This window comes from Syngnathus acus, chromosome 12 (assembly GCF_901709675.1).
Source record: "Syngnathus acus chromosome 12, fSynAcu1.2, whole genome shotgun sequence".
NCBI lineage: Eukaryota > Metazoa > Chordata > Actinopteri > Syngnathiformes > Syngnathidae > Syngnathus > Syngnathus acus.
The window spans coordinates 9,499,922-9,516,637 of NC_051097.1; the positions used below are offsets into that span (position 1 = coordinate 9,499,922).

At 43.0% G+C, this 16,716-nt stretch overlaps 1 protein-coding gene across 2 annotated transcripts in view; it reads left to right on the forward strand.

Annotated features, from left to right (window-relative positions):
• The first annotated feature begins 494 nt into the window (after positions 1-494).
• Positions 495-16,716, forward strand: part of cntfr (ciliary neurotrophic factor receptor) — a 101,575-nt gene continuing 85,353 nt past the window's right edge. For both annotated transcript variants that reach the window (XM_037264985.1, XM_037264987.1), the window contains exons 1-2: positions 495-743; positions 13,197-13,237. The gene's annotated coding sequence lies outside the window, so the exon portion shown is untranslated. The remainder of the gene's footprint in view (positions 744-13,196; positions 13,238-16,716) is intronic.

Genomic DNA, 16,716 nt, shown 5'->3' on the forward strand with positions numbered 1-16,716 from the left:
TGTAGATTTTAATTGTAATATCAACATTCACCACTAGATGGCTGCAGACATGATTTTGTTGCCCCTGCACTACTTCAATAAATGAACTTTTATGCAAGAGAGTCTTTTGCACTGGGGAAAAATAGAGAATATCTATTTTTTGATAGTGCTTCTTTTATACGCACTTTTCGAAAATGCGCATATTTTGCATATATGCACATAATCAGTGCATTTTTGAAATTGCTTTTTTTTTTTTTTGCATCCATCTGGCTAGGAAATGCATGGTCCTATGTGCCCCCCTCTAACATTTAAGTTGCCCATCCCTGGTCTTCATGGTACAGTATGTTTGGACTGCTCCCTACACTACTGTGAATGGTGGCTAGGGGGTGCACTGTGGACATGATTTGTGTGTAAGCAGAGAGAGAGAGAGAGCGACAGAGCGAGCGTGTGTGTGTGTGTGTGTCAGTGTGTGCGCATCAGTGTGTATGTGTGTGTGTATCCCTGCCTGTGGCTGGGCTGGTCACATGGGGGACAGCAGTCTGTTTAAAACAGCCTCAGCTCGCTCACTCCGAGCAGTGCGAGACACCGAGACAGATGCGCACGTCGCCTCTCTCTTCCACACAAGCGCTCACACACATGCTCAACGTAAGGAGACGGCAACTTTCCTCTATCGGACTGACACAATACACACCCCTTGCCACACTGGAGGAAGAGGATAAGGAGTGACAGATCAGGAAAAGCAGGCAATAAAGAGGAGGTTCCCTGTGAGTAGCCAATTGATTCTTTTTAACCTGAAATTGTAATTAGTGCTTGGATTTTGTGTGTGTGTGTGTGCTGCTGCGCTTATCGGTGCTGTCTGAGCAGGACCTGACAGAGGCTGAGAGTAGAAAGGACTTGCTTGAATGGGACTGTGAGAATGAAAGAAAGGAAGCAGCGCAAGCGTGGCATTCAATATGTGGTGCTGGTGCAACCCTGGGATACATCTCCATCAATCTGCCCCTGCCTCACCCCCCCCCTCCCTTCCTCCCTCCCTCTGCCCGTGGGAGCTAATGCTGTTAATTAGCAGCGTGCGCTTGGAATGAAAGGAATGCCGAGCCGGACTGGGCTTTGCTTCGGACTCTTGTGCCCTCCTTTGCGCGAGTGTGCCGTCTCCTCGTCTTGTTGACGTGTTGATGAGGTCAGGCTTCTTCTGAGTCATAGAATCGGATCTGGCTGATGCCAGCCCATTATAAGCGGCTGAAGCAGCCACAGTTCTATCAATGTCCCGGAAGAGTCGGTTCTCTTCCCCGTGGTTCTCTGGAACTCTCCGTCCCGAGCCACGGTCTCCAACTCGTCCTCCTCATCACTCCATCTCTGCGCTCGTGTTTGCTATTCCGACTTTCAACTCCAGCGTGCTCCTTTTACGCCGGAGTGGAATCGAGACTAGAAAGTGAGAGGATTGCAGAGTTGTGAAGAAGAGAGGGAAGAGTGAGGAATGAGGGAGAAAGTGGAAGGTGGGGAGGGGAGAGGGGGGGCATTGAAAAGGCCGACACTAGCTCGGACAATTAGCCCGGGGAGTGTGTCCTGGGGTGCTATTCTGAGAGGGGCTTTGGCCCCTGGGTCTTGGGCGCTGGGTCACGGGATGCCTTGACCCCTCCAGTCGACAGCTAGGCATGGGAGCCATTATTACGGTCTGATTGATTAGCACTGAGCGGAAATCCCTTTTCTCTTCACTCCTCGGGAGAAAAAAAAGACGAGCGCTTTTTTTTTTGTCCTTTTGCTGGTGCTGCTGCTGATTTCCAAAAATGACTTTGTATATCATGTAAAGTTGTATCTGATTGGGTTTAGGGTTGGGTCAAAGTGCAAAAACCATAATGTGCAGAAAATACAAAAAAAAGTAGTGAGTAGCATGTTTATTCCTTTTTTTATTGTCTCCCCTTTCTCAATCTCCTTTCACTGCTTTAATCTTGGCGGTCCCATCTTTCCCTCCCCCTCCTCCCCCGCCTCCTCCCTAGACTGGGAGTTTAGTGTGGTGTTTAGCCCGGCTCACGGCTGATCAAAGCAGGACGTGTCAGACTAGGCTTAGCCCGGGCACTCCTAATGGAGCGCCGTTTTCATGCCTTGTTGCTGGTGGGTAAGGAGGGAGACATGGGAGGGGGGGAGATGAGAGAGGGGGTGCAAGGAAAGTCCCAAAACAAGTGGCAGAGGGAGCTGAAGGCATCTCGGCCAAGTGAGAGTGAAAGAGCTTCAAATAGAAACAAAAATAAAAGCAAAGGAAAATCCAGAATTTGGCTGATGTTGCATCCAAGAAGCGTATTCAAGTCTGAGTTTAAGAAACTTTTTCTTACCGCATCTTGGACCCTAACCACCTAGACTGCGAAGAATCTCTCCAGATAATCCGGCCATTTTTGATTGGACAGTTTAGGTCGGCGCAGGGTAGCTCTCACACATGGTTTGGTTTTAGCTTGGAAGCAACACCAGACGGGAAGAGGGCTTTGTGTGTGTATGTGCGAGCGTGTGAAAGCGAGAGAGAGGAGGGGGGGGGTCCAGGGATGCATAATAAGAAAAAGAGAGTTCTGAGTGTGTGTGTGTGTCCATATATTCGCATTTACCAACATTTGTGCAGACACACATTAAAAGTGACTATTAAAAAGCGATACTGGCTCGCGGAAGTTGTCCATCTACTAAATACACAAAGTTAAGTCGTGTGTACCGAAGAAATTGATTCCAGGGAGGACAAGACATGACTAACTAAAAAAGAGGCAGGGTTGATAGGTGACGCAAATTATTCTTAAGCAAAGAGAAGTGGCAATGACTTATTAAAAATATATATGTTAAAAGGAATATTAGTTAGGAAAGTTAACTGTTTGGATTTTATCTTTCGATTCAAATCCACGCATAATATCGACCCTAACTGAGAGGTGGAGCAAAATGGAGCACAGTCGTGCGTCACATGAAAGAAGTAAGAATGAAATTGTGAGTACCTGCATTTATCCCATCTTTTGTCTGAAGAAAGGCTCCAAGCAGGAGCAAATGTAAACTCCCACGCTTCCTCGCAATGCCCTTTGTCTTTCCTTTGAGTTTGGAGATGCCACTTGCTGTTTGCTTTTATCTATAAGAACCGAAGGCTTTCAAAACATGACATGATTTGATTCAGATTCAGCCCCAATTAAGATGCATTACTGAGATGTTGCGTTGTGCTGCTGTTTTCTACCTTCAACCTGCAGCTAGTAAAAAATGGCTCACGCTGTTTAATTATCACTGCTGTCGATTTGCTTAGTGGCTAGCTGCTAGCCACTAGCCGCTATGATCCAGAATAGTGTCAATGTGGCTTTGGGCTACATTAGAGTATGGAGGGAAGCAAACAGGGATAAATGATGAAGAAGCAAGCAAGGCATTAGCCATCCATCTATCCCTCCATTCATTGATTGTCATGGACAAACCTTTTACTTTCATTAGGGAGATGCATTTTGCATCACTGATAGATTCTCTTTGCATGTTGACCGTCAACTGACTAGTCCACTGATCCAATCTGGCTAAAAAAAATAAACTCAAGTTGGGGTGGCTTAAAAAATCCTAGGAGGCTTCTGCCCTGCTAAAATAGGCCTAACTACACCACTGCTGAGAATTTTGTTTGCAAGGTGTTATTTTTTTGTTGAGAAAATACCGATTTTTACACTTGCTATGGCTGTGAGACAGGTTAGGCATTAGCTTTGGCAGAGATGGCAGGTTCCGTATTGACGGAGGGGGAGAGGCGGTGGTCAAGAGGTCAAGGAAGAAGTGACAGGTCTCGCTGAGAAAAAGGCCACTCGTAGCGCTGGCTTGAAAGATGAGAACAAACACCGGGACGCATAAGTGCTGTGAGGCTGAGAGGCTGTCCGGCATTTACGTCAACATGCGTGACATTGACTCCTTGAGGAAGACAGGAGAAGAGAAGTCAGAGGGTCACCATGAGGACAGCGGAAGCGATTGTGATGTCGCGACACGAAAGATTCAACGGATCCCAATTTTACCGAAAGGCACATTAGCGAATAAGTGGGAGAGAAGGGACTGTGTTGGAAGACAAAAAACTAATGAGAGTAACAGTGGAAATGAGGTTGTTGCCTCTTGTCTTGTCTCTTTGGTTTATGTGAACATCACCATTTGCATAATACGAGCGTAAAGAAAGAAGCGGAACGGTCTCGTGTTACTTTGCGCTTCAAATACAAAATGTCTCGGAACATCAAAATCACTTTCAAAGCACTCCGACACAACGCAGACGAAAACAACGAGGCTCTTCTCCGCGTTCTTTCTCGCACGGATGTCGTCAGATTGAATGACAATTATCGACGTATCCGCTTGTCTTGTTCCCTGCACAAAAGATCAACTGAAGGGAATTAGATGCTTGAAGTGGAGAGGCAAGAATGCTCAAGTCTCATTTTCCACACTGAACAAATTCTGCCAAGGAATCTTATGTTGCAGTTTAGCGCGAGGATGCCTCTGTGAAATATCGAGTTTGAACAAAAGCTTTTGAAAACACCGATGCGAATTTGGACTTTTTACTCTTCATGCGACAACCACTTTCTAGTTGTTCCAATTTTTTTTCGTTATTCAAGTCTGCTCACACAGATGGCCAGCTCGGGGATACTAGAACAAGACCGTTCTCATTTATTTTCATGTTTTTGTTTGTTATAACGCCACGAGTTGGAGACTCTACTTCACTTGCATAAAATGTTTACGTACTTCTGGGAGTGCATGAATTCAATAATGGAGAAGCTTTCAGTCCATTGAAAAACATGACACGTTTTGGTTCACTATGAAGACATCATTTATTTATTTTTATTTTATTTATTTATTTATTTGTTTATTTCAATAGCTGTCCATCCCGTTTCCTTTGGACAAGTGTGTGTAGAGTTTTTTTTTTCCAAGGTGGTGAGCTTTTAATCTATTTAATTCTGATCTTTAAAGACTAATCAATGCTCCCTTTTATATTTCCATTAGGTCGCACATGCAGGGAAAGGGATAAAGCTTGACAAAAGAGGCTCAGCCATGGCCACATTAACACAGAAAATTCACAATGCTGCTCCCAAAGTGGATTAAGATGTTGGTTGACCTCCAATTTGTTTGGATGGAGAAACAATAGTGATTCACGCTCAACCTGACGAGAGAGGTTGAACGTAAAATGGAACAGCAGAAAGACGGAACAGCCGCCACCTGATAATATTAATTTCGATTGTGTCATTGTCCATCAAGTATCGTAAATATCACACCATCCGCAGACAGTGAGCTGTAGATCTAAACAAATGATTGTGGGTAACTAAATAAATGTCCAACCCATGACCATGAGGCGCTCTAAATAGACACACTAACTCGATCTGCGTCAGTCTTGGGGAAAAAAAAAACCTGCTCACTTTTTTGTCTTCCTCTGCGTGTACTCGCGGCTGACAACGAGACACTCTAAACATAGTTCATCGTGTTTTGTAAAAGCCCCTTACAGTAAGTTGTTAGACAATGTTTTTTTTGGAGGGGTAATTGACACCCCCCCTTCCTCTTTCACCCACCCTCTCAGGATGCACTCATTTATTTTGCCTTACTTAACTGACTATTTTCCTGCACAGGAGTCTACGAGGGTGTTTTTTTTTTTTTTTTTTTTCCAGCCCACTGCGATAGTTTATTAGCAATGTCTCCTTTGATGGTTACTTTGCACGCTCGATTATGGCTGAAAGGGAGTGGGCCGGGCCCCGGGGTTCCGAGGAAGTCTGTCTAATGATATTAACAACATCCTTTATATGGTAGTCACTGCTTGCAGGGGTTTGTTGAAGGAGTACAGAGAAGAGATCAGAAGTCAAGGAAAAAGGGTGTAAAGAGAAAACCGATGTCACCCCTGTGCGTGATTTGTAAGCTTAGCCAATCACAAGCGAGATATTTCACACAACGCGGGCACCGAGAGTTCATTTCAAGCAATTAGCTACAGTGCATTATAAACACCTGGATATAAAATAGTGCCTGCGTGTAAAACAGGCAGGAGTTAAGGAACGAGGCGCTCGTGCGGCGATTCAGCCAGAAGAAAAATAAAGGAAGGAATCGATCGGTTGGTGACTGAGTGAAAATAAACATGGCAATTATGAGAGATGGATCGCCGAGACGGGAATGACCCTGGTCCAATTTGAAAAGATTCGCACACTATCTTCACGTATATTATAGTGAGCTGTCACCCAAGTGCCCGTCATTTTTAATTGAAAACTTTGCCTTGCTGTCACAAATCCCATCGCCTCCACGCGCTTGGGGATTAGCCATTTATGAATAATAAATATATATGTCTGAAAACAGAAACTGATAGTTGTAAACACTGTGTGTCATAATAAACAATTTATGCGACCATAAAATACCATTGCAGATAAATGGATTCAGGGCCACGTATTGCGCAACACTGCCAATAAATGGCGGCTTAATTTATATGGATGCGTTGGGCTGGCAATCATCTTTTTTTTTTCCTATAAACATTTTCAAATTAATGAAATATAACTGAACTATAACTTTCTCAGAGATGTTTTCCTTTTTTTAATGGACTGGTATCGAATCAATCACAGAGGAAATATACTAAACAAGCAGTACGGTCATTTAACCTTAAATAACTTAGCTTAGCTTATCTCGGGATACAAAAACAGGAAGCTGAGTGCTCTTTTCTTCCACCCAAGTGGTCATCATATTTGTAAAATCCGCATTTAAAATCCAATCGACCCATCAGCTCAGTGCCCAGAGGCGGCGGTCATACTAGCCTTCTGCCATTTTCCCCCTCCAGATGTAACATTTACAGCTCCATCTGTCCTCCCATTGCTCTGCAGTGGTGCGCAACCCACGGGTCTCAACCCCTCCTTTTATGATACTTTATTTGTTTGTCATATAAATGTCATTGTCCGTCAGCCATGAGAGCCGCACCCCACGGTATAGGAACAATTGTTTTGCTAGTAGCATGTGTGTACTTGTGCAAGCAGATTAGATTTCATCGTGAAGGCATGTTGAACACTCCGTCAATTTCCTGCCGCACATTCGCCTTTCCCTCCCCGTGACAAATTCCTCGATTCCCTCACAACACATTTCTAATATATTTATTGGTCATGGGCATTTTATGGTCCCATATATTGCTTCTCTCCATGCCTGGCAAATATTGAATGGCTTCCACATTTGTGTGTGCAAGGGTGGGAAAGAAAGATGAGAGGAAGCTAATCGTGTCAAAGATCTCCGCTTTGCCTTCTGTTTGGAAAAGTTTTCTTCAAGGCCTTTTCGGATTTGAATGCAAAAAAATATATATACATATATATATATATATGTATATATTGTGGTATGAGGCCATTACGTTCCGTAGTATTTAAACTAAAGTACATATGGGACCAGTTAAATGTCGGCACATTTCTCCGTTACTACAGGCAATTTGTTTTAATTGTGGACTTAAACATAATAGAGCTTCAAATTTCCTCCTTTCATGGCAGCCCGTATGAAATGTGAGAGTGCCTGTTAACTAGCTCAGTTATGTTACGACAATCAGAAAAGGCGATTCTTAATGCGACGTATGTCATCCGTCTCGATGGATTTTACTCGGGTGAGGTAAAAACAATATGACTTTTTCCGAGGTGGATTTTCTGGGTGAAGTTACAAACTACGTGGACTACATTACGGGAGAAGCCGTTCCGATGATTCGATACAATAATTGTGAGACGTTTTGAGTTACATCACAAGGCGGTCGACTTAAATATGTGGCTACACAAAAATTAGCATGTCTGTGAGGCAATCAAGTCGGTCACTAATGGAAAAATTGAATCAAACTTTTCGAAACGTCATTCTTGGTAGTCGAACAAATCCGAAAGTGCCAATATATTACTTCACCACCGTCCATGAAATATTATATTCTCCCGGGGATGATCTGCAATAGCGGTGGCCTTGGATTGCACTCCATCCCGACTGGCTGTAGGCTTGTTAATTAAAATAATCCCAAATATTCACTTCAGTAGAAGCATTAACACCAAAGTAAAAGAACACTTTACTGACTTGTTATAAGTACACTGCTGAGTCAGAGTTCAGGAGCGGCTTAATTTCTTTTATAATTGGCTGTGAGTAAAACTTCTGGTGGGTACTTTAATTGACAAAGCACACATTCTAAATATTAGGATGATGAGTGACCACCATGTACGCCATGAGCTGAGCAATATCTGCTGATTTACTACCCCAACATCGTCGCTAAATTATATATGGCAGAAAACCTTCCTTTGCTAATTCAGTTGAAAAAATAAACGATAGCGAATGCAAAATCCAATAGAGATCGCTTGCTTTCGCTTCAAATTAGCTCCGATTATGACATGTCTATATTGGAGCTTCCTGGAGCATCGTGAAATATGTAAAGTAAGCTTTAAATGGATTTCCAAGGACATAATGGAGCGTGTGCTGTATTTCATTGTTATCCTGCTCGCCCCCTAATCTCATGAGACACAAAAACAAGGCCTACATGTGAGACTTGGGGAACATTTAATTATTTACATTAGTAGTGGGTGTATGGGCTGGCAGCAATCATGGCCAATCAAATCAGCCCTTCCATTTTTTTGTATTTTTTTTTTAAAGCGCAGCGCTCCTACCGTGAGGCACTGACAGCTTTATTATGGTGGGTCTAAAAAGAAAAAAAAAATTGTCTTTTTACCTTGTCAGTATCATTCGTGGTTATTTTACCTACATTATTGTCGTGTTATCATAAATAGTGCATTTATTGTCGCATCATCTTATAAAGCAGTTTGTTCAGTTATTGTTCAAGTTACTGTAAGAAATGGTTACAAAATGTTATTTGTTAGACAAGATAAATATTTTTGTAGAGATTTTAACAAGGGTCGTTTCACTTGGGCCATATAAAATGATCTGGCGGGCCAGATCTGGCCCCCGGGCCTTGACTTTGACACCCATACTTTAGAAGGTCTTTCTGCTTGCTCCTCAACATTTCTCCCAACCAATGGTCATCTTTTTTCACCCCTTTTTTTTTTTTTAGTCAAATTCCATGACCTTTAAGACTATTCAATGTCAAGGCACCTATAAATTGGGGCGAAAGAAAAACAAGAAAACAGAATGCACTTGTAGAGAAGGAGAGACAGCGAGATGACAGGTCGCCAGATGGTCTAATAACCGCGGGAAATATTACCGCTGGCAGCCGCTCACCAACATTAATGACACCGGTCATGTACGAGCCCCGAGAAGAGGCTATGTGCGCCACTTCATCTTCCTGAGGCTGCACGCTCTATGTGGGTCACATTTATCTCGACTAGCAAGGTCAAAAAGCCCGCCCCCTTAATTATGACGCCATTCCCAAAAGGCAAACATTTATTGCATGATAGCAAATATGTGCATTGGCCAAGACGAAAGAGCGAGAGTTCAAATCGTACAATCGTGTCATGCTCGGACAAAGTTTCACGAAAGAAAATTCGCAAGCGAAATGTGATATTTCATCCCCCCCCGGTGACTGTTTAGTAATCTCACAGTCTTTTGGTTCAGTCCAGCAATCCCTTCTGTCTTATCGCTCTCAGAGGTCTCTATGAAATATTCTGACCAAGCTCCGACGGGGAGCACATAATTAGAAAGCACTGAACCGTGACTCTGACACGAGGGCTTTTCTCCTATCTGTTTGGACAAGCCATGCTGAAGAGGGGAGGGGGGAGTAGGGGGGGGGGGGCTGTAAAACATCTTTATGGTCAGGATGCTACACCAACCTGAAATGTCCTTGATTACATTTCGACAGATATGAGCAAAAGGAGGGGGAGAGGGAAAAGTGAGGAGATGCAGGGCGGCAAGATATGTTGATGAATACAGCTGAGCAGAAACCGAAACTGGGAAAAAAAAGACTTGGGATCGTTTTTATTTAATGACCGCTGCTTAAATCATCAGTCATCTCTAGTACATTAATTGTTTGGCTTCACCTGACGCGCAACACTTTTCCAAAGACGAAAATGGTGCCGTTAAAAGACGAACGGAGGTTACGACATTTTATTTTAAACTTCTGTGGGGAGAAGGTGAAAAGTAGGTCAAGGTCCAGACCAAATGATTGCAATTTAGACCGATTGTAGGAAAAATGTCAGTTCACTTGTTTTGGATCAGATCTGATTCTGTATGTTTTGTGTTTTTCTATGTGCCTTAATTGAGGGGGGGGTCATGGTTTGACTTTGTTGACTTTGTCCCTATATCGCTTCATTATGTTGTGGCGGTGTAACTAGCTCGTTATTGTGCTGACGGTCTGGATTAGCGAAGGACAGCGAAGCCTCTGGGACAGTTTTATTACCGTGTGCCCTTGGTGCATTGTGGAGGTTCACATATGATGACGGCAAAACACACACACACAATCATATACCCGGCATACTGTCCACTCTTTTTTATGAGGATCCCATTCAGATAAATGAATGTCCAGCAGCCAAAGTTGTTAATTACCATTTATGGTTTTTGATGACCATTGAATGGTCAGATTGCCTCTCATTGTCACTACGTCAAGAAACCAGGGAATAAAAATCCAATCTCGGTCGCAGACTCACGGAAAAAGTCATGAAGGTGGATTGTCATGGTGATTGGTTTTATATTATAAATGTTAAAGTGCTCATCTTCTCTGGGAGTCAGAATTGATTTAATTTTGTGAGATATGTATATATTTAATATTTTTATATATTTATATATTATATATATATATATATATATAATATTTTTATATATTTTATATATATTTATATATATATATATATATAAAATCTTTTTTTCTTTTTTTTTTCTTTTTTTTTTTTATATAAACCTTGCCCTACCCCAGCAACCTGTTTGGCCTCTCAGTAAATCCTTCTCAGCTCACCCCTCGCAACCTCTACTGACAGCAAATTGGCTCCAGCCGGACTTCAAATGATCTGCTGCAGGATACCTCTTCCCTCTCCTTTTTTTTTTTCTTCACCGTCATGATCTAATCCTCTAATAAGACCACCTCTACAGTGGGCTTGACAAAGCCGCCATGCTGCAGGTCAAGCATTGTCATGTCACGATACTTACGGTAGCTTTAACAGCCATTTAGGTTCCCTCGTATAAAATGAGGAAAAAAAAATTCACCTCAATTAAATTGATCAACCAAACTTGAAAGATTTAAGCTGATTATTTAGCTGCCTTATCGCATGTGTCCAACGCCCACACGAATTCAATCCATAAACAGCAGCGAGCTCAGTACCGATATCCGACTCAGTGGTCCCAAACAAGCAGCTGCCAGTCGTCTCACCGTGGCCAAAGGATGCTCCGTATTTGCTTCATGTTTATTCAAATCTCAGATTGTGTTTGCGCTGCATGTGTGTGAACAGTCTGACGGTCACAGATAAGGCGGCGGCTATCTTATCGGGTCGAGCCAACCTATCCCGAGCCCTAACAAGCCTCAGGTGTTTTTGCGCGTTGACATTTTTCCATAGCTGTATTTCCAATTTCATGCCATTTGTGTAACTGTCAGTCTCAGTTTTTTTAATAAATATTCTGTGCTTGTTTTTAAAAGTGCATCTATGTAAACGATCCGAGTGAAGACGCAGGCGCTCATTTGAATTTCATTTGAATTAGCACCTCTCCAAGTTGTCTGATGTCGCATTAGTGGCTGCATGATCAAAAGATGGCCGTCCGTCGCTGGCTTTGAGCCAACAAGGGCCCGTGTCCAATTTTGCCACCGCATATCGAACAATGCTTTCTAGTTCTGGTTTTTAATTGAAGCTCCATCGAAGCAAAGATCCAACAAAATACCACAATCGGGTCCTACTCGAAAAGCCACATTTTACTCGGTCTGATTTTTATAAAATGCTGAGAGGGTCATTATCACCCATCTACTTTAATCCCTCATTTCGTTTGCATTTGGCTTTTCATCTTATTTTTAATTTCGTTCTTGCATAATATATTCTCTGAATAATTTGAGGCCAGCCAACAAATGCTGTCAACCTCCATGCAAGGCATGAGGGATTTGCTTGTTTGTTTTTTGCTGGCACATTATTTACATTTATTTTATTTCTTTTTTGTTCCTTTTGTGACTTCTTTATGCCCACTCATTGGAGAACTGCTCAAGAAGTGCTGAGCTCTAAAAATTAAGAGTCTGAAAGAAGTAAACAAGCTGAATATGAATATGAATCCGCACATGGAAAGACATTGATGTTGATAAAGTCTGTGTTTGTAAATGTGGAAGTCGGAAAGCCCCGTGGTGATGCTGCAGCACAGCGTCTGTATGCCACCTGCAGCTTTTTTTCCGCCTTCCTGCCATGCTGGAAGATGAAATGGAGGTTTTTGAAAACAAATGAACAGTCATAGACGCCTGTAAAATGAAATGGGCACACATGACACCTCTAATATATATATTTTTCAAAACAAGCATGTGGTCTGCAGACCTCAGTAAACTGACAGGATGTGTGGTCACTGGTGGAATCCATCCATTCATCCATTCATCCGTCCATCCATCCATGGACGCTGACCTCACATGTCCCCGCACCTCCCTCCAAACAAAGCGACACCCCGGGGAATTCTCCTCGCCAAACACGGCTGCGACTTTTGACTTTTAAACAGACTGACAGCATTTGAGTTTTTATTGAATTGGATTTATTCCCCCCTCTTAAATCTCAAATGCCCAATTTCAGGGCTCAGCCCATCTTATCCTCTTGTAGCCGCTCTAGTTACACCTCAGCTATTCTGCTATAATGGAGTTATTTCGGAATTTATATTCGGCACCAGACTGCTTCATCAAAGTTTGCGACGTGGCTGCAGCAACAGCCGTTTTACAACACGGATGATTTGGCTTGATGTGTGTTGCATGCTAAGTTACCATGACGTGGGGCCGGGTGCACATGTGTGTATGTGTGTGTGGCAGCAGACAGCGTGAAAAGCGTGTAATAGGCTCACCTGTCCCTGGCTGGAGACTGATGGGCAGGTGGAGAGAATGGAAGCCAGATGGAAAGAAGGAAGCGAAAAATGAGACCTCACGAATGCTTCGTGCATTCATTTTGGTTTCGACCTGATGAGAAGGCTGATGGAAACATCGGTTTATAAAAAATTCTTTTGCACAGGTTGGAATTTAGGATATTTGTAATTCGGTGTACCTCAGGGTCTGACGGAGTGTGTTGAGGGAACTGATTTATATCAACCATGTTAGAAATGCGAGACTAAATCTCCATTTTTCAGATTTTGAAATCGTTTACATTTTTTTTTTAATATAATTTAATTGACTGTGTTTTTTTATTCAACAGGGTGAAGAGGAGGACTGTGCGGAAGTTTCATCTTTTCCAAGGTAATTTCTTTTTTGTGTGAATATGCTCAAAAATGCCAGCATTAAAAAAAAAAAGAAAAATCGAATTAAAATAACAAAATGAGAAAAAGCACAATATCACATATTTTGTCTATTCATGCGATTATAAGCGCTTTGAACAAGATTGAAGAGATAACTTCATTAATAATTGATTTAACGGGACTTTCATTGCCGTTGAACTCCAATTGGAATCGGTGTGATGCAAATGTTGCAAAATCAAGATCGTCATGTGCTGATAACAGCTCAGTTCAGGGTCTCAGAGTTCATTTGATCCAAGGGGAGGTTCTTGCTATTGATGGTAAACCTCCGCTAGCTCGCTCGGTGCGGCCATCTCCTCCTCCATGTTCGTCGCCTATTTTCTGGTCCAAGGCTTCATGTGCATATGTGTGCACGTATGTGAGCTGGCGGGTGTTGAAAAGGATTCAGTGAAGAGGCGGCTATGGTTCCTCTGTCCAGAAAACACACACACACGCACCTGTCCACTAAATACCCAGACAGAGTGGATGCACATGTAGCAATATATCCAGATTCCGCAGAGGCCAATGGCATACCTTCATAATGGCAGCTCAAGACTATAAGGTTACATACAGGGAAGTCTGGAACCGCCGAAATGCTTTGAACATTTGCGCTCGGTGTTTATTCACTTACAGGATTGCTTTAACAGATGTCACTCATTACGTTTTACAAGAATAACCGTTTTTTTATTTTTTTTTGTGGGGGGGGGTCAGATTTTGTCATTATGAAGTTCTTATTTTGTCATTATGAAGGTACTGCAATGTAAATGACACATGGAAAGTGTAACTTCCTCGGTTGACCTTATTTGGGTTGTAGTCGATTGTTAAAAACAAGGCGCTCACGGTACTTTAATGTGTTTTGGGAAAGGCGTGTTTCAAAAGATAACAGCTGACCTTTGCAAAGAATGGCATTTACCAAATTTGCCGCTCTCCGTGTTCCGCTAATGGGAATCACAGGTGAAACGTGTCGTGACTGACTTGACAACGGTAACATTCAAACGGAGACTGACGTTTTAATCGCTGAGCCTTCAGAAAAGGCGAGAATTGCAGTGCAATTGGAAAATATACACAATTGAATCTATCAAACTGTTTGTTTGGTCATACCAATACTCAAGTCGAGCCAAAAATGTTTTATATAAATAAATCCATTTATCCATTCATCATTACAAAATAGTTGCAGTCTGCATGTTCAGTCTCAGTTGAAACTTTTTGAAAGTTCTGGCCAATGCTGTAGTTTTGGTTTATGGCTAGTCGCGAAATGTTAGTGAGCAATAAATATGCAGCTGCACAATGGAACAGAAACACATATTTTAGTTACACATTTTATTTTCTATATAGATATTTATTTTTCTGGAGCTCAGTCTAGTTGTAAAGGTTACAGTCGGAAATTCACAGATGTAAAATCACTTGTAGTAATATGAATAATTTCGGTTAAATATAAAGAGAGACACATGGTGAAGCATAACCTCGTATGAACCCATGTGGATATTTTGGAGTTCCCAGTGAGGAATTGAATCTCCATGAAGCCAAAGCCGAACATTTCATGTGAGTGACGCCCCACTTGTTGGGTGCTGGAAGATAATCTGACTAACTCAAAGAGCATTTTCCCAACTAATTCCCATTTTGCCTTCAAAGACTAAGTAGGTTGGAAAACCGAGAACTTCTTTATGTCTTTCTATGTGCCATCGCAGCTTTCTGATTGCCATTCAGGTCGGCAAAGTTTTGGAGATGACTCAACGTGTCAACTTTATGAGTTTGCGTCTCTCGCCTGTGTGTGTCTGTCTGTGTGTGTGAGGTCGCAAGTAATGCGAGTGCGTGCTTTGATCCCTCAGTGTCGCCATGTCACCATGATGGTCGTTACACTGTCGGGATGCGTCTCGTTCTCACCACACAATATTTTGGACAGGAATGTGTGCTATATATGTTTTTATTTTATATATGTCCAGTGACAACAGTCTTTTTTTTTTCTATCTGGGTCTTGCAATGTTCCAGAGTCAGTATTAGTATCTCTGACGGCGACCTCTGACCTGAGCACTGTTGACATGGCGTGATAAGAGAAGGCATATCATTCCAAAGGAGCAAAGTCCCGAGGATGCAGACAGACATGAGCTCACTCTCGCCCTATCTCTCTCAGCTGAACCCCGAGCTGTGTTGACAGTGTGCATGACGCCCGTGCACACTGACAAGGCCAAATTAAGATCCACACCAGTCGCCATCGCCCCAACCGAGAATTGCTGACAAGGCAGTCATAAAGTGATGAATTATATGAAGCCAGCCGTAGGCTAACTTTGACGACATAGCACGTCACTCGCCTGCACGGTTGATTCCAAATTTAACCTTTCATATTTTATTTTTAATGCAATTAATTTTCTTGAAAAAAATAAATTCTACCCAAGAGCTAGAATTAAAGGTACCAATATTGACTTGCAATGTTGACATGCCAGGCGCCGTGTTGCTGACAAGACATTGAACGCTGTGACAAGCTGCTTGCTATTCCGCAGCCGCGGCAGCACGGCCGGGGTCACATTGACAAATCTAGTCTGGAGGGAAACCCGAGCCTATCTTCCCAACAAACATCGCTAGCGCTCTAAAGTGCGTATCCATCGACGGGGATTAGCGCGGTTGTGTGAGGTTGCCTCACCGGGCTGGCCCCGCTTGCTGTCGGAGGTCGGGATGCGTGTGCGAATAATGTCAATGATTGTGTGCCTTTGCGAGGCTGGCGGGGGTAAAGCCGAGCTTGCGATGACAAAGGAGAGGAATTTAAATGAGAGAGGATCGGGCTACGTTTGCTCGGAGGATGGAAGAGGCTTTGGCACCATTGTTCTTCTTCTTTGTCATTCCGCCTTCTTTATCTCTTCAATACAAATCTATCTTGGCTCCAACTTTACTCACCAAATGTCTTTATTTATCTCATTAATCTCATTGCCTCCCGTCTGTTTAAAGAAGTGGATGATTTTTTTTTTTACTCTTGAGGTGAAGAACATCCCAACCCGCGATACACTGCGGTGCGCCACTTCCCCCTCCAGAGCTACTGAATGGTAGACCACAATTTCCTCAAAGCTGTCCGGAAGTCGTTCTCTAGTGACCTCCGAGGTCCTTCCGACTTCTTAAACTGGAAGCTATCCCTCACCACAGATCCCCGAGTTCGGGGATTATTGTCATGACATGCCCCGACAACTCCAGCCACCGCTCCGGCCGGCCATCCCAGCAACGGAGTCACGAAACATGACCCGCTCTGACTGGATGTCCCCAGAAGTGGTCCAAGTTCTGAGATGAAACTCCTTCTGACAGTAAACCGCCAAGCCAACTCTCACAAGACATTTGTCGAAGTGAGCCAGACAATATTCGCCGGAAGTTCTCGACCTCACCGCACCAGCTCAGTTTCCTTCCCCGTTCAGATTTTTTTTCCCCACTCTGGCCCCGCCCCCATCTGCCATATTTGCCTAA